Source organism: Solanum lycopersicum, chromosome 12, assembly GCF_036512215.1.
Source record: "Solanum lycopersicum chromosome 12, SLM_r2.1".
Taxonomy (NCBI): Eukaryota; Viridiplantae; Streptophyta; class Magnoliopsida; order Solanales; family Solanaceae; genus Solanum; species Solanum lycopersicum.
In genome coordinates, this window is record NC_090811.1 from 51,985,492 (window position 1) to 52,004,308 (window position 18,817).

Below are 18,817 nucleotides of genomic sequence, written 5' to 3' on the forward strand. Positions count from 1 at the left end.
AGTGACATAACCTAGATTTTGCATTAGAGGGATTACAGAAAAAAAGCCATACTCTCCGAGGAATATTTTCTCACATTCTACAAGGCACATGATAGAGTTATGTTCCGTCTTTATTGTTAATTATTCGAGAATATGATTGAGTGCTTATTCAGTGTAAGATTTGTTCCTGTGATATAAAGGAATCAGATCATCTCAAGTTTTTTTTTTGTTGTTGTTTCAATCTGAGTATAGCAAAAGTTAGCTATGTCAGGGTCTTGAATTCTACATCGACTGAGTAGTTGGTATATATAGTGGGCAATAGAGGTATATATTGCTTAGTTTTATGAGGGGAGGTATTAAGTGTTTCATTCCTAGATTGCAAGAGTTGTGTAATTTGAATCTTGATTCATTGAAGTTAATGGAGTTGTGTGGAAATCGTGTGAGATGTACAGGTCGTGATTTTCTCCTCTCTTGAGCAAGAGGGTTTCTACGTAAAACGCATATAATTCATCAAATATAAAATATAACCTTTCATGTGAACGTAACCATTTAAAAGTTATGTTATATACCCATAATTGATTATATGAATATTAATATCGAATTAAAAATAAAATACCAAGTGTTTGCATATTTTTATTGTCCATACATATAGTGGTACAATATGAGAGGTAAGTAAACCTCCTCTTTGGCGTCCATTTCTCTCTTCCGGCCCCCCATCAACCACTCTCTTCCTCATCATTCAATATCCCTCATATTCACCAAACATACATAAAAAAGAAATTGTGATCAGATTTCTGGGGGGTTTACTTAATTCTGTTGACCCACTAGAGGTCTGATCTATTATAACATACTTATTTCTCCTTTTCTAACACCAAAAAAAAAAACAGATACGTCACAAAAATGTTTCGTTGTAGCAATTGTTTCATCACATTGCTTAATTTTATCACATTGGTGGCTGCAGCAATGTTGATATTAATGTCCATGTCGTTTGGTAATAACACGAACCAGACTACGTGCCAGAAAGTTGTTCAACAACCTATGATGATATTAGGGGTAGTCCTTTTGATAATTTCTTTGATGGGAATTGTAGGGGCGGCGTGCCACGTATCATTTTTGTTGTGGATATATTTGTTCATGTTGTTCTGCATCATTACAGGGATGATTATTTATTCTTTGTTCAACCTGTTTTTCACATTGTCACATTTGGAAAATAAAGGCCATGAAAAATCTGACCATGAAAAAAGTGACTGGGAAGATAAGTTTCAAGAATATTCACAATGGATGAAAAATGTTGTGCCTGATGAAAAAGAATGGGATAAGATTAAGAGTTGTATGATTGATGCTAAAATGTGTAAATACATTCCAGCAGACAGAACTGAGGATTATTACAAAACTAAGCTCCTCAAGATTCAGGTTTGCTATCTATTTTATCTAATTGTTACGTAAAGGTTGTTTTTTATGAATTAAAAGTACTCTTAGAAAATAACTTAACTTTGTTTTATAATTCAAGAGTCATAAACTATTAGTATCCCTAAGAAAGTCATCCAACCAAATATTGCAAAATACACAGAAAGAGAATATGATAACTTTAAATGATTGGGTGATTAATATGAGTGACTTTTAAGTTATACATTAATTTTAAAAAAATTGAATGACTTGCTAAAAACAATTATCCTTAGTTTCATGACTATATGATATACTTTCTGAAACATGTTGAGGTGAAGTGTGCTCAAACTTAGATATTTTTTACTAAAACTAAAAGTTGGCATGGTTAGTACTATATTTTTTAGTACCATCTACATTTCAGAGAGAATGACTTTTCTTTTTTAGTAATATTTTAATTTTAACTTTTCACATGATGTAACAAGATTAAGGTCAAAAGAAAAGACTGGATTGTTTTTTTAAAAAAAAAAAACTGTGTCAAGTAAAATTAAGTCAAAATTAATGGAGTAATATTTACACAATCACTCATGTCACTGTTTGTTCAGTCTGGTTGTTGCATACCACCGGCGTATTGCCACTTCCAGTTCCAAAATGCATCGACTTGGATAGTGCCGAAAGGAGGGGCAGTAGATGGAGATGCTGACTGCAAGGCATGGAGCAACGAACCAAACCTTATGTGCTACAACTGCAATGCATGCAAGAAATCTACCTTTGACAGCATCAAAGAATCTTCCGCGCATACCTCTCTTATAAGCCTAATCATCTTCATTATTCTCTCCATTATTTACTCTATTGGCTGTTGTGCTCTTACCAATAACAGTTACAGAGAAACAGCATACGGCTACAATGGCTACAGACCGTATGGTCCGGGACCTTACGGTTATCCATGATTCATATATCATATACCACAATTTTTTGATTCATTCAAAAGCCTTAGTATAGATAATTAGTAGTAAAATACTTGCTTGCATAGACTCTTCACTTTTCTTCAGGAGAATCTGACATGCAGACATTTTTTATGAATCCGAGCAACATAAGTATCTTGTCTATTGTGGACTCACAGTTTCTTGTCATAATATTTGTATCACTTTATTAGCTTGTTGGGCTGTTTGGTTTTTCTTGCTATGTCAAGAATTTTATATCATTGTATAATTTGTAATACTAGTACCTACTGAAGTGAAAATAATAAGGATACTTCAAGAGTTTCACATTCAAAGTACTATTGCAAAAGTGACTCTTAAAGGTTGTTAGAATTATGTTTTCAACTGTAGTAACTCTATTTTTTCAATAATTCCTACTTAAAGTTGGTTAGCTAGTCTTTTCTCTTTTTTTTTTTTTAATTTATTAGTAGTAATTAGTTTGTTAAGATATTTGGAGAGAGAAATATTCTAAGCTAGTTTATTAATCTCTTTACTGTTTTTCTTCTTATTAAATTAGTGTAAAGTTCAAGAATAAAAAATAATGACTCTCTTTGACCACATTGCAGTATATTTTCTAGTTAATTATTTTTTAATTTCTTTCTTAAAAATCCATTGAAATGATAAAACATTATTCCTCCGTCTTTATTGATATGATGTTATTTGACTTGAGACAAAATATAAGAGAAGAAAATTTTCAATTAAACTTGTGATTTAAAATAAGTTATAGATATTTGTGTGATTATAAATGATCTCATTAAGATAAAATGAACATTCTAAAATTATATTATTATTAAATAAAGAAATATGTCATAAGTTTGGTATTGACTAAAAAAGAGTGTACCAAATCAATTTAAACAGAGAGTAAATATATACTCATTCAACTCGCTATAGTATTAGATGGTAGTTTGTCCATTATATATGATGTTTACAGAATGATATGATGACACAACTAGGGTTTCATGTACTCCTATAAGAAAACGAGGTGAGCAGAAGAAAAAGAACTAGAGTTAGATTTTCTTTCTGAAGCTAAATTGTAGTTTGTTTAAACTTAAAATTAATTATTGAGTGATAATACTTCCAAGTGTAAAAGTGGACTTGTGAGGCTTAAAAATAAGTTAGTTTCACTTCTTGGAGAGTTGTGTTAGCAATTATTGTTAATCATTGGAGTTGAGGTACTAGAATTAGCTCATTTGATTATTGAATTGTAATAAAAAATTTCTCTTTGAAGTTTTGTGAAAAGTTGTTGAACTCCTACATATTATAGGTCGTAGTTTTTCTTTTCTTGAGCAAGGAGGCTTTTTACGATAAATCACCTTGTCTTATGTTCTATTACGTCATAATAGCGCTATTACTACAAGAACTTGGTTTTTGTATTCGTTAGGGTGTTGCGATTTCTTCGATTGGTATCAAAGTATATCTTTTCATTTAATAGGTCCAAACATTGAAAAAGGTTAATGGTTGCACCACTTACTGCATAAGAAAGAGTGTCACAGACAAGACCATCAGTCACTACAACAAATATGACATATAGCTACGAAATTATTAGCTACGACATAAAATTCGTCAGTAAATATTCGCTTTTAGTGAAAAAGTTATTTTTCGTGCTTAAATATATGAGACACATACTTTTAGTGACGTAACATCAAAATTCGCAGCAGAGTTTTGTAAACTAAAGTTTTCCAGCAAAAAAATTAATTAGTCACAAATTTAAAGTTATCGGTGACACATTATTTTGTCACTAATAATGTATTTAATTCATGAAAAATTATTTTTTGTCATAAAAACTATTAATTTTTTGACACAAAAATTTTCATCTAAAAAAATATTTTATTATAATATTGACAAAATATAGTTCGTAGTTAAATATTATAAATTTTATCTATAAAAAATAGATTTAATTATTACATGTATTTTCTTCACTAATAATATAAATAATTGGTGACAAAAATTTATTATCTCTAATCAATATGTGATTTAGTGACCAAAAAAATCGTCACAAATATGTAAGGTGTTAACTAGCGACGACTTAAAATTTGTATAGTGAATTTTTCAACTATTTGCTACGAAAAAAATTCATAAGTAAACTAAATTTTTTTGGCTACAATTGTTCATAATCACAAGTCATAACTTACAAAAAGATTAATATAAGTGCTTTATAAGAAATAGAACGAGTCCATTTGTCAATTGGCTAGAGAAAAAATAAAAACCAATGAATTCAATCGATTTATTAAAAAAAATTAATTAATCAATTTTCTTAAATTACGAGATTATGAAATGTATCATTTAAAAACTACAATCCAGGTTATAAGTACCGTGAGTTGTGTATGGTTCTACCACTAAATCGCTAATATTTGTTGGTTTAACATTTTTTTATATTTCGTACATATTCATCTATAAAGATGATAGAAAACATAATTTCTCAAGTCGTGGTGTAATTTTTGTGTCTCTATTGATTTCTGATTGGTGAACTTCAAAGACTAAGTCAATCTATTTGCTGCTATCTAAAAATAGTTACATATTTAATAGTAATTTCAGAGACGTAGGTAGAGCAACTATACACAGATAACATGTGTGGAAATGTAATTATTTTTAGATAGCAGCAAATAGATAACATCGACTTACAAATATAGACTTTGCAAAGGTCAAAAAATTTCATGAATTTCTTTTAACTTTTTCCACAAGTGTGAAAAATGAAATAAACTAAAAAAATTAAAGAACAAATGAAAGAAATTAATCAACTAGGATTTCTAAATATATTATGATGAAGTACTATAGTTATGAGTATCTTGATGTTTTTTTTAAAACAATTGATTTACAGATCGAATTGAACCCGATTATTCAATTTTTTTAAATAAAGTCAAAAACATAATTTTATATAGATTTATAATTGTAGTAAATAATGTTTAACATTTATCAGAATAAATAAATAAATGACAGAATTGTATTGAATATATTAAAAGATATTTTTTTTAAAAATATATTTTGATTTAAAATATAATTTACATTTGAATGAATTGTGGGTGGAAAATTTCATGCATTTGTGTATGTCTATTAATAATCATATAATATATTATATCTATTGAAATTAAATGTAAAAGAAGTGAATGTAGTTAAAAATAAAATAAAATTCTGATATAAGAGCGATTTGATCAAACGGTAAGAACTCCTCACTTCCAACTTTAAGGTTACGAGTTCGAGTCCACAAGAAAGCATAATGTTGGGGTTCCTGGGGAGAGGATAAAAATATTGAGACGAGCGGGGGGGGGGGGGGGGGGGCGAATAAAAAGGAATTTCACTATTTAATAGACTTAAGAACAAAATAAGTTTTTGTGCATATAAAATATAGTCATTAGTGACTAAATTAGATTTTGTTCAACTATGAAATGCATATAACTTTCGAGACAATTGATGTCGTCTTTGATAGAAGTAAAATAATTAGCGACAATATAATTTGTCAGTAGTGATAACATTTTTTGTGACAAAACATACTATTAACTACAAAAAAAAAATGACAAATAAAATTTTTACAAATGTTTAAGCATTTGAGGACGATTTTTCTTTTTATAGTTAATATAATACTTTTAGCGATCAAACACTAAATCGTTTTTGTACACTTTTAAAGACACACATTTAGTGACCACTGATTGACGAATTATTTTTCGTCTCACGAGATTTTTAATGACAAAATATGATTTATAAATGACGAAATTATTTTCCCTCATAATAGTATGTGTTCAATGGAAAGTATTAGGAATGGTGAACGGACATGATGATGAATCATATGATAGGAGAAAATCTAAATCTTTGGAGTGTCAAATCCTACTGTATATTTCTATGAAGAATGAAACATTTGGGACAACTAAACTGCCCAAGGAGAGAAAAGAATGTGATACTACTTACAAGTTGACGATTCAAAAATATGCAAAAGCAAAGAAAATCTTGATATACAGTATATGTCTGGATGAGTATAATAGAATTTTAGCATGTCCGGATGAAAAGGTGATACAAAACACATTGCAAACAACTCATGAGGGAACAAGTCAACTTAAGAAATCTAACTTTGATAAGCTGAATAGGCAGTATGAGTTGTTTAAAATGATGGAAGGAGAGACAATTCACGACATGCAGACCGCATTCACTTCCATCATTAATGAAATCTACTCATTCAATTTGGAGAGGTGATCATCATTGGAAAGGTTGTCAGGAAACCTCTCAGTGTTCTTCTTAAATCATGAAAAAGTATAAGTGAAACAATTATTGAAGTACATGACCTGGAAATTATGAATATGGATGAACTTATTGGAAATATCATGACCTATGATCTAAAAGAATCAAGAAAGGAAATTGAAGGAAAGATTCAATGAGTTGTAAGCAGTGAAATCCTATTAAAGAATTGATTATGCAAACAAAATGAGACATAATACACATAAATCACATCAAAAGTATACCTAAAATTAAATTATTAATGAAAGACTAGTAACATTGTCAATAGATGTGCATTGTTTACTCGAGCATGAGAAAAACCTACAAAAAACATAACTCAAACATAAATTTTAATTAAATTTGAAAAAATAATTTAATGATGGAAATAATTTTCTTTAGAATCCAAGTATCATTCAACTATCTTGTTGATGTCCTTTTTAGGTAAGTTGTTGATTTTCTTTTTTCTTTTAAATTAATTATGGTTATATTATTAAAGTATGTTAGTATGGTTAAATCTAACTGAGGGTGTAGAACATTTTGTACACTGATGCCGCACAAAACTTAAATTCAATGTAAATATATCTATAAATCATCCACCTTCCTCTTTAATTATCCACCAATTATTTTGCTAACAATTATTAATCCCCCTTTTAGTTACTTCACTAAAAAATCCATCAAATTGGACTTCATATTTTGTATATGATAAGGTTTGATTTAATAAATTTCACTGATTTTGATATTTATTTTAAATTTTACGTAGAATAAAAATTTAATATATCAAAATTTTAAATGTATGAAAACGTTCTATATAAAGTTACAAGTATTTGAAATCGAAATCAAAGTTGAAAAAAGTATATTTATAGAAAACTAATTAGGAAATTTGACACTTGAATGTTCATTGATAAGATTACTAACAAATTAGGTGTGCGTTATTGTTAGAATACGTGTGTCCACTATTAGTCAACGGATCAGGTCCCTTGACACACTTGAAGTGAGAACGAAGAGTAAGTAAAGACAGAAAACATCACAAGCATTTTATGTGAAAACCTGCTTGCTCAAGGAAGTAAAACCACGACCTGTCACACAGGATTTATAACTTTTTCCACTAATCTTCACAAGCAAAAGTGAAATCCGATTACACCAACGTAAAAAAAAGTTATTAATCTCACAAACAAGTAATAACTTTATTGCTTGAAGAGCCTAAGAAGAAGTCACTCTGCCCATTACGTTATCACGCCTAGACAACTTAGGATTCACTAGGCAACACGCAGGTTGTCCACTAAACCACCACTCTCCGGATGACTTAGAATTTGACTAAGAAACACATGTTGCCCACTAAATCAGTACACTCAAATAACTTAGAATTTTCAATAAACCAAAAGATTTGAGTCCTTTATATATTTAGGAACAGATTTACAATATGAGTTCAGAAGAAATACTGCTAAGACAACTAAGATTCCAGCTCTGTCTGATTTGAGTTGGTCTTTGGAATGTTTCTTCACTTTCTTTTCTCAGCCTTTGCAAGAGTTCTTGAGATGTTTGTCAAGTTGCAAAAACTAAGATTATAACTATTGAGCTTCATGTTTATGTAGAATAGTCATAGTCTTTGAGTCCATGCTATTGGCCGAGTTTTTTAGCACTTCTGCTGCTGTTGGAGACTGTGAACTAACTTTTGTACTATCTCTAGCCTGGCAGTCTATGTGTATGTATCCACTTAAGAACAGGTCCCAGTAGGAGGTCCTTGATTTTGTTATCTCATCAAACTACAAATAACATTTTCCCCTTTTTGATGATGACAAACTATACACACAAAACCTTCTGTCCTTTCCCTTGACTATCACAGTCACATAACAACTTCAACTTCCGTACAACCACATAGCAATTTCTGTTCCCCCTGACTTCAGTTCTACCTGACCCTAAGCACACCCATCATAAGCACCAATTATTTCCCCTTTTTGGCATCATAAAAAGTAAGTGTAGTAAACCAGCACAACAGGTAATACAGTTGGGCAAGATCATAGCATAACAAACAAACAAAAAACATTAGACAATAGCTATTAGATAGAACAAAATAGGAACCAGTTTCATTGCACGAAAAGAGCATTCAATACATTAAGATTAAACTGAATCAGAGAACCCTGACATTCGCCGCACAAACGAAAGACAGAAGGACAAGTATAACAGGAACTAAGAGAGGGGAGGCTGATGGGAGAGAGACTGAATGATGAGGGTAAGTTGAGCATTGGCTTCATCATTGTCATTAATTGCCTTTTCCTGAAATATAACAATCTTAGCCCTCAGTTCCTCATTATGCCTACGCAGCACTTGAACTACAGAGGTACAGGTGTGTAAGTTTGTGCATTGAGCAACTCAGCTTTGAGTATAGCAATTTTAGCATCTTTCTTGCTCACTCACACAGTCGTTTCCTCCAATTCAATAGCAATTTCAGCATCTTTCTTGCTCACTCACACAGTCGTTTCCTCCAATTCATGTTTCACTTGGTGTTTCTCTGCTATCATCTGAGACACCTTGATCTTTTGATTTACATTCCCTTCGATGCCTCAAATTCTACAAGGGTTGTCTCAGTGAATGATTGCTTAACAGTCCGCACTTTTTCTGCCCCTAGCGGAATGTTCAAATCATGAAACACTTTTGTCAAAAGATATCCATATCCCATTCAATGCCTGACTTTTCATTCGATCACAGTCTTGTACATATGTTCAAGCATAAGTATAGGGAGATCCAGTGGTTCAAATTTGCACAAGAATTCTATGATGAATAAGTTAGTTGAGGTGGAAGAAATCCTTTTCTCTGTTTGAGGAAGAAGAACCTTGTTGACAAATTCAAACACTAACTGATACTCACCCTTCATTAATTTCTCAAAGAGTACATGACATCGGGTTGTAGGAATTCTAGAACATTCCTTAACAAATTCTACGGAATAAGTTTTTCCAACAACCGATCTGATCCTTTCTCTAGGTACTTCCAAAATGGTTCTAAGAAGACCTTCATCCAAATTTATTCTTACATTTCCCACTCTGGAGTTGATACTACCATCCTCACTGAACTCAATGTCATAATAAAATTCACGGACCCCTTATTCATGAAGAAAAGGGTGCTTAGTGTCAAACAAGTGTAGTCATGACTAAGTGACTATAATGTCATGCAAAGAATCCATTCCTAGCTTCTGTATGATCTCCATATCAAATACTCTGTCACCCAAGACGCTTTGGACACGCAGGTTGTCAATGATTATTTGCTTGGTGGTACCTTTATCGTCCAGATTTACCTAGGAACCAGGTCCCTGATTAAGGATTTCTGGTTCAACCTCAGGGGTTTCTCTCTTCCTTTTTTATGACCCGCCTTTTTGATGTAGAGCCTTTCCATTTCCCTTTTTACTATCCACCTTTTTGCTCACATATGATTTAGATTCACTTTTAGTTTTGCCTTTATGACCTTTCTTCTTTTGATGTTCTTTTCTTCCATCTGATACTTCTCTCACATGTTCCTCTCCAGATTCTTCACCTGAGACCTCCACGCCATCAGAAAAAGGCATTTGAAACTGAGAGACTTTGAAAGTCCTTTTCTTTCGATTGTCAGCAGTGGAGGACTCATTTGTTTTCATAGCATCACCCATCAACTTCCTCGAATCGGACCTAGTAAAAGGTCTCCTTTTAGATTCCTCTTCAACAACCTTTTCTTTCCCTTTTTCAAAAATAGGGACCTCTGTATTTTGCAACAACCATTGAATAGGATGATCATCTTCATCTGTGTCAGTAGACTCAGAAGAGAGATACCTACCGAACTCTGGATTTTTATCAAACATGGTTGAGTTCCTCTCATATCTTCTTCCATAAAATGATCATCTCCTTCATGTAAGGCTTCTTCCCTAATTAATGTCAAACTCTCAATAACCAGACTCTCATTAGCAGCCAGAATGTTAGATTAAGAGGTTTTTCTTTCTAGGAGATTTCCCTCAAATAAATGATCGGACAACACATCAGACTGAGGACCAGGTTGAGGAGAAGGTACTGGTTTATTTTGGTCAAAAGAGGACATGGGATTTGGAAGGTTGTCTTGAACAATGTTGGATGGAGATACAGTCAACAATTTATAAGGAGATACGGCGGATGAGGATGTGTAGTTGGACACAGGGTCTATTTCGTTCAAAGAATCAAGCATCTTCTTTGAAGATGATGAAGATTGAGACATCTTAGTTTGGAAGGAAGAAGTGAATCAGGAAGAGATAAGGTATGAAGAAGAGAGAGAGATTTAGGATTTTCTTAGAAGAGCTTAAGAGGAAAGTTTGAGAAGATGAGAGATGAGGCAAAAGAAAAATTGTATAAAAAGAACTGAAAGGGTGTGTTAGGTCCCTTTGATTAGGCGTGTTGCTTGGATTCAAACGATGGGACAGTGGTCAGAATGATGGATGAGTGTAACTTGGAAATATTAACGACTCTCTTCAAAAGAGTTTAAAGTAAATATAGGGAATGTTAACCTTGAGAGGGACCAGGTCCAATACTACAATTGAGATCTCATTTCTGAATGGTTCTGACCATACTTTGCGTTTGTAATTTTTATGAATATATACCTGCAATAGGTATGAAATTGATCTTACTCAAACAATGTATTACAAGTAACGAGGATATCATCCCTGCAAATCATAGCCACCAAGAGAATTCAATGCTTTTGAATGGGGTTGGATCAATTAAAGTTCATCATTCCCAACTTCAGCCTGTTGCTCTCAAATTGGTCCTTGCTAAGAGATTTGGTGAAGATGTCTGCAATTTGATCCTTCGTTCTACAGTATTTCAAGAGTATATTCCCCCTTTCAACATTATCTCTAAAAATGTGATGTCTCACATCAATGTGCTTTGTTCTCTTATATTGAAGTGGATTCTTCCCCATATTGACAGCACTAGCGTTATCACACATAAGAGGAATGATCTGTATATGAACTCCAAAGTCCTCAAGTTGTTGCTTGATCCACAAAAGTTGTGCACAGTACGAAGCAGCAGCCACATATTCAGCCTCAGTTGTTGAAAGAGCCACCGTATTTTGATTCTTGGTTCCCCATGAGATGAGAGAGGATCTAAGAAAGTGTTCCACGCCCTGTAAAATCAGCATCTGCAAAACCTACCAAGTCAAAAGAATGACCTGCTGGGTAGAACAGGACCAAGTCCCATGTTTTCTTTAGATAACTCAGTATTCTTTGGCATCCTTAAGATGTGAATCCTTGGGACATGCTTGGAATCTAGCACACATTCCAACGCTGAAGACAATATCAGGTCTGCTAGCAGTTAAGTACAACATCAAGCCAACAATCCCTCTATGCATGGTTTGATTCACTGGAGAATAAACTCTATCTACTCCCAGTTTGGAGTTAGTCCCCATAGGTGTTTAGAATCTACCATGTTGAACTTCTTCAGCAACTTCATCTACTCCCAATTTGGAGTTAGTCCCCATAGGTGTTTCTATAGCTTTAGAATCTACCATGTTGAATTTCTTTAGCAACTCCTTTGTATACTTTTCTTGACTGGTTGAGGTACCATCTGGTGTTTTTTTAATTTACAGCCCCAAGAAGAATGTTAGCTCTCCCATCATGCTCATATCAAATTCATTTCCCATTAGAGTAGCAAATTTTTCAGAAAGATATTCAGAAGTAGCTCCAAAAATGATATCATCCACATACACTTGGATGATTATAATTTCTTGTTCCCTTTTCATTAGAAACAAGGTGAAGTCAATTTTGCCCCTTTTGAACCCATTCTTTAGCAAGAATTCGGACAACCTCTCATACCAAGCTCTAGTAGCTTATTTTAGTCCATACAGGGCCTTGTTGAGTTTGAAAACATGATTTGGTCGCTCAACATCCTCGCACCCATGTGGTTGTTTCACATACACCTCTTCCTTCAAATCTTTATTCAGGAAGGCACTTTTGACATCCATTTGGTAGAGTTTGAATCCCATAAATGCTGCAAAGGCTATGAGAATTTTGATGGCCTCTATTCGAGCAACAAGAGCAAATTTCTCATCGTAATCTATGCCCTCAACCTGATCATAGACTTGAACAACCAACCTAGAATTGTTTCACGTGATGACACCACTTCCATCAAGCTTGTTTCTGAACACCTACCGTGTTCCTATGATGGTTCTGTCAGCAGGTCGTGGGACCAAGTACCATACGTTGCTCTCTCAAACTGATGCAGTTCATCTTGCATTGAATTAGCCCAGTCAGCATCATTCAAAGTCTTTTTCACATTCTTAGGCTCAATGGTCGAGATGAAAGCTGAGAATGCAACCAGGTTTCTTGTTTTTATCTGGTTTGCATTCAAGATTTAAGGGTTGGATTTGATACGTCTAATCTTCTTCATCTTCTGAATAATCATCTTCAGGAGGATGAGTTTCCTCTTGGTTTACGTTTTGTATAGTTACAGATCCTTCTCTAGACTAGTCATTTCCCTTTGTCTTCCCGGATGAACTTGGATCAGCATCATCATACTTCAAATTTTCAAGTGCTTCAATCCTGCTACCTTCATTTTTCTAAGGTTGGAACAGTTCATTCGGATCATCTTCATCCTTCACTCCAGGTTCCTCAGGTTACCATCTACATCAATTATTACATGAACACTTTCTTGAATTCATTGAGTTCTTTTGATGAATACTATGTAGGCTTTGCTTGACGATGAGTATCCTACAAAAATGTCTTCATCACTTCTGGGATCAATCTTTCAAAGATCATCCTTTCCATTATTCAGAACAAAACATTTTCACCCAAAAGCCGTTATATAGCTCAACTTAGGTTTCTTGTTGTTGAGTAATTCATAAGGGGATTTTGTTCAGCAACGACCGGATCAAGCATCTGTTGGTCACATAGCACGCCGTGTTGAGTGCCTTAACCCAGAAGTTGTAAGGGAGATTTGATTCAATGAGCATAGTCACAATATTCACTAATGTTATGTTCTTCCTTTCTACCACCACGTGTTGTTGATATGTTTTAGGAGCTGAGAAGTTATGACTGATTCCATTTTCTGAGCAAAACATATCAATTTTTGAATTTTCAAACTCAGTTCCATGGTCGGACCTAATCCAGCTATCAAACAGTTCAATTTTATTTGGATCATTTTGAAGAAAATAATGAGAACATCATCTTAGATTTTGATTTTAGGAACAACGTTCATGTGAACCTTGAGTAGTCATCAACAATCACCAAGATGTACTTCTTTCCTTTTCTACTTTGAACTTTCAAGGGTCCACGCAGATCCATGTGTAACAGTTCAAGAATTCTTGATGAGCTTACTTGCTTCTTTGACTTAAATGAAGATCTTTTCTGTCTCCCTTTGACACATGCATCACAAACCTTGCTTTCACTGAACTTTAATTTTGGCAAACCAAAGACCAGGTCCCTAGAAATTAGTTTTTTCAGCACACACAAGCGCACATGACCTAACCTCCGAGGCCACAAGTCTGCATTTTCACTTTGAGTACTCAGGCATGTCAAATCGTCTCCATGAGATATTTCTAGGTCTGCCACATACACACACACACACACACACACACACACACATATATATATATATATATGTATATATATATAGATATATATTTATGTCTTCAAGCTGTAAGAACCACCTTTTTGGTAGATAAGTTGGTCATAATACAATTTTCTAAAGTGAACTTGACTTCATTTCCCTTGTCACAGATCTGGGTAACACTAAAAAGATTGTACTTTAATCCGCTCACATGGTAAACATTTTCAATGGATTCTTCAATAGATTTTCCAACTCAGCCAACACCCAGAAAATATACCTTCTTTCCATCACCAAAAGAGACACCTCCCCTTTGAAGTGTCTTGAGTAAAAGGAAGTTTTTTGTGTTTACAGTCATGTCCTTTGAGCATCCACATTCCATAAACAAATATCACTTGTTAGAATTGGGAAGTCATTTTAACTTGACTTCCCAGTAAGCAGATAGAGGAGTAATTAGAGTGTTCCTTGCCCAGTAAGGCATTTTGATTCTTTTCTTGATCAATGGCTTATGTACAGAACCATGTCCCCTTTTCAGTACCCTTTTCTGCCTAGCATAGATCAAGAAGTTTTCTCGTGACTCTTTCAAGGCCTCACATTTATTTTTAAAATGTCCATTTTTACCACAGTGAAGACATAATAAATTATACGACGCATACATATATTTACAGTGGGGATTGTAGGGAGGGGTAATGTTCAAACTATATAGACCCTTTTTGTTGTAATTGCTTTGACTAGTGATATTGGGGAGTAATTTGGAGAATTTGGTCCATTTAAGAGAAGTATGGAGTTCTTCTTTAAGCTTGACTAGGTACCTCTCGAAATGATTATTTCTTTCCAATGCTAGAGCAAGTTGAGTCTCAACGGTTTTTAAATTTTCTTCCAGTTCAGCTTGTAAGCTAGTAAACTCTATTTCCTTTTCCCAGATTTTATAATCATTAAGTCAATTGGTTTTTGAGTTCTAGTTTTTCAAATTCAAGAAAAAACAGTTGTTCCTCAATGACTGACATTCTCACAGTCATCATTTCTCTATTTTCACTAAGACTTTCAAGATCTTCTTTCATAGAGTCCGTTTCAGTAGTTAGCTCTATAACTTAATCAATCAAGACATATTTTCTAACTTTCTCAACCTTTTAATAGAGTAAATATTCAAGTTTTTCTTAAAGTCAAGAAGAGTTACCATATCTTCATCATCTGACTTAGCCATGAGAGCAAGCATCCCATCGAACACATTGACCTCATGTTGAATCACCACATGGATGCATCTTTAGGACAATCTGAATCTCCTGAATCGCTTGAAGAGTCTCCTCTTGTAGCAAGAGCTTTCTTCACTATATAGTTAGATGCAACTTTTCTGACACTTTTGTCAGGTACCAGGTCCCTTTGTTTGTCCTTTTCACCTCTTGGCCTTTGATACTTCTTGTTTTCAGCTTTGAGCATCGGACGATCCCTTACAAAGTGCCCAACCTTTCCACATTTGTGACAAGTCTCACTAGCAGTAGCAGTTCGAGGAGGATTCCCTCCTATTCTGAATCGTCTATTTTTTCTTATGATCTTCTAAAATCTCTTGGTAAGATAGGCCATATCATTTTCTTCACTAGACTCCTCTCCATGAATAAACTTGAGTACTAGAGACTTGTCTTTCTTAGCCTCGTTGTTTGAGAAATCTTGACCTCTATTCATTTTATGTGTCTTAAGATTTCCAATAACGACATCTATCATCAGAACCCTCAGAACCTTGGCTTCAGTGATAGCATTTACCTTGCTTTCCTATGACTTAGGAAGAACTCTAAGAACCTTCATGACTTACTTTCTAGTACTGATTGGCTCTCTAAGATTTTGTAGCCCATTGGTTATGGAGGAAAGTTTAGTGTACTTGTCGTGGATAGTTTCCCCTTCCTTAATTTTGAAATTTTCATATTAAGAAGTAATCATGTGCACCTTTGATTCCTTCACCTGCTCAGTGCCTTCGTGAGCAGTCCTGAGACAGTCCCAAATCTTCTTTGCTGATTCACAAGCAGAAATACGATTATATTCTTCAGTACCTATACCGCAGACCAACAGCTTCTTAGCCTTGTAGCCTTCCTCAATCTTCTTTCTGTCTGCTTCATTGTATTGTTGACAAGTCTTTGGAACAACTCTATTTATCTCACCCTTCTTCACTTCAAAAGTTGGAATGGAAGGTCCATCCAACACAATGTCCCATAACTCACTGTCTTTAGACACAAGATAGTCGTTTATTCATTGTTTTCCACCAGCTATAGAACTGGCCATTGAATCACGGTGGTCGAGTTGAGGATTGACCTTCTTCTATGTTAAGTGGAGCATCCATTTTGATGCAGGAACCACTCTCTTGGTGTTAACCAGCTAAAGAGAATTGATACAAATTGTTAGAATACATGTGTCCACTATCACTTAACGGACCAAGTCCCTTGACACACTTGAAGTAAGAACAAAGAGTAAGTAAAGATTGAAAACAGCACAAGCAGTTTACGTGGAAGCCTCCTTACTCAAGAGAGTAAAATCATGACCTGTCACATAATATTTACAACTGTTTTTATTATTCTTCATAAGCAAAAGTGAAACCCGATTACACTAACATGATAAAAAGTTATTAATTTCACAACCAAGTAATAACTCTATTGCTTGAAGAGCCTAAGCAGAAGTCACTTTGCCCACTAAGGTATCACACCTAGACAACTTAGGATTTACTAAGCAATACGCAGGTTGCCCGCTAAATCACCACTCTTCGGATGACTTAGAATTTGACTAAGCAATACACAAGGTTGCCCACTAAATCAGTTAGACTCAACTAACTTAGAATTTTCAATGAACCAAAAGATCTAAGTCTTTATATATTTAGGAACATATTAACAATATGAGTTCAGAAGAAATACTCCTAAGACAACTTAGATTCCAGCTCTGTCTAATTTGTGTTGGTCTTTTGAATGCTTCTTCACTTTCTTTTCTCAGCCTTTGCAAGAGTTCATGAGATGTTTTTCAAGTTGCAAAAACTAAGATTGTGTCTATTGAGATTCATGTTTATGTAGAATAGTCACATTCTTTGAGGCATGTTATTGGCCGAGGTTTCCTGCCACTTCTGCTGTTGTTGGAGACAATGCAGCAACTTTTGTACTTTCTCCGGCCTGGCAGTCTGTGTGTATGTGTCCACTTGGGAAGAGGTCCCTATACAAGGTCCCTGAGTTTGTTTTCTCATCAAAACTACAAATAACAGTTATCATTACGGTTATTAATTTTTCATTGCTTAACAGCCAGATACCGTGCCATTTCATATTCTCTATCTACTCATGTTATTGTCCCTCTATCTACCTGCAATCTTGTCTCAGTTTATCGAAAATAACGTTCTCTTTTTTTTATGAGATAATGATAATAATTGCATAGATATTATTATTCTTAAATGTTTATTTGTGAAATTACACTAGATATATGTTATTGTTATTGTTGTGTGACTGAATACTTACTTTTTTCCAGAATATTTCAAAAATTATTCAATATATGTCGTTATAAGGTTACATTTTATACTTAATTATATTTTATTATATATTTCGATTAGAAATATCCAATTGACAATAATTCATTATACATGAAACATGTTGCTCAGTCATTGGTCATTGTATAAATATATATCAATTTTAGTGATAAGTAGATTTGTTTATTACTACTTCCTCCATCTACTTTTATTTGTCATGGTTTCCTTCTGTAGAGTGCAAGGATAAAAATTCACTAATATTTTATAATGTATTTTTCATCATATTGATATGCAAAAAATTGTTATGTTTAGTACTCTTTATACAGTTTTTGAATATCTATATTTTTTTTTAAAATATCAAATAAATATAATCTAATTTAATTGATTTTCGAAAAACGTAATATGACAAATAAAAATATACAAAAGGAGTAGTATATCTTATTGTATGAAAAAGATTGAATTGTTATTCATTAAATTAAATGTTTTTATTGATGCAAATCAAATAAACTCATATTGAAAACGAAAACGAGGTGTATATTCATCGAAAAACAACAGAAGTAGTGGATTATTTTTCTAGGAAGCACTTGATATTTTAGAACACTAGATTAAAATAGAATATTGTGGCTATCTAAAATGGAAACAAAGTCCAAAAAATACAAGAAATTTTGAATAATAACTACTATTAAAATATATGAAAAGAAGAAGAGAAGTCAACAATTTTTGAATTAAATAGTTGAAATATGAAGATTTTACAACTTTTATATTACAATTTTTTTCATGCCAAAAGGTGAGTAAGAATGTGTGGAATTAAAATCTCTTTCAAACATGCACATGTATTGATTTTGATTCAATTTCTAGATGATTTTTATATCTAGTTCTAAATAAAATATAAGACTTTTCAACAAAATATAACACTTCTAAAAATCTATTTCAAGCATTTTTCATTGTATAATTAAAATTCACTCCCATTATCTCGCATAAATTGACAAGTTCTTCTTTATAAGCGTATTTTTTTTGTGAGATTTGTTGTTGATTCTTGTGATTTGAAATTTTTGACGAAACATAATTCATCTCAACCAATTTCTAGTTTTAGAGACAATTTTTCGCGTTTTATAGATGAGTTTGATTTGCAATCACTTAAATCATATCCTAGAGAAAGAATATACGTTATATTTATAGCTCTAGAATACGAGATGAAGTGAGAAGACATTATATTCAACAAGGCCCTTGTCAACCGGATATTCTTGATAAAAAGT

At 33.3% G+C, this 18,817-nt stretch overlaps 1 long non-coding RNA gene across 1 annotated transcript; it reads left to right on the forward strand.

The window, feature by feature from the left end:
* Positions 1 to 594: 594 nt before the first annotated feature.
* On the forward strand, positions 595 to 2,638 carry LOC101262695 (uncharacterized). Its single transcript, XR_011213393.1, has 2 exons — positions 595 to 1,392; positions 1,968 to 2,638. It is a non-coding gene; the product is annotated as an uncharacterized lncRNA (long non-coding RNA).
* Positions 2,639 to 18,817: the final 16,179 nt, after the last annotated feature.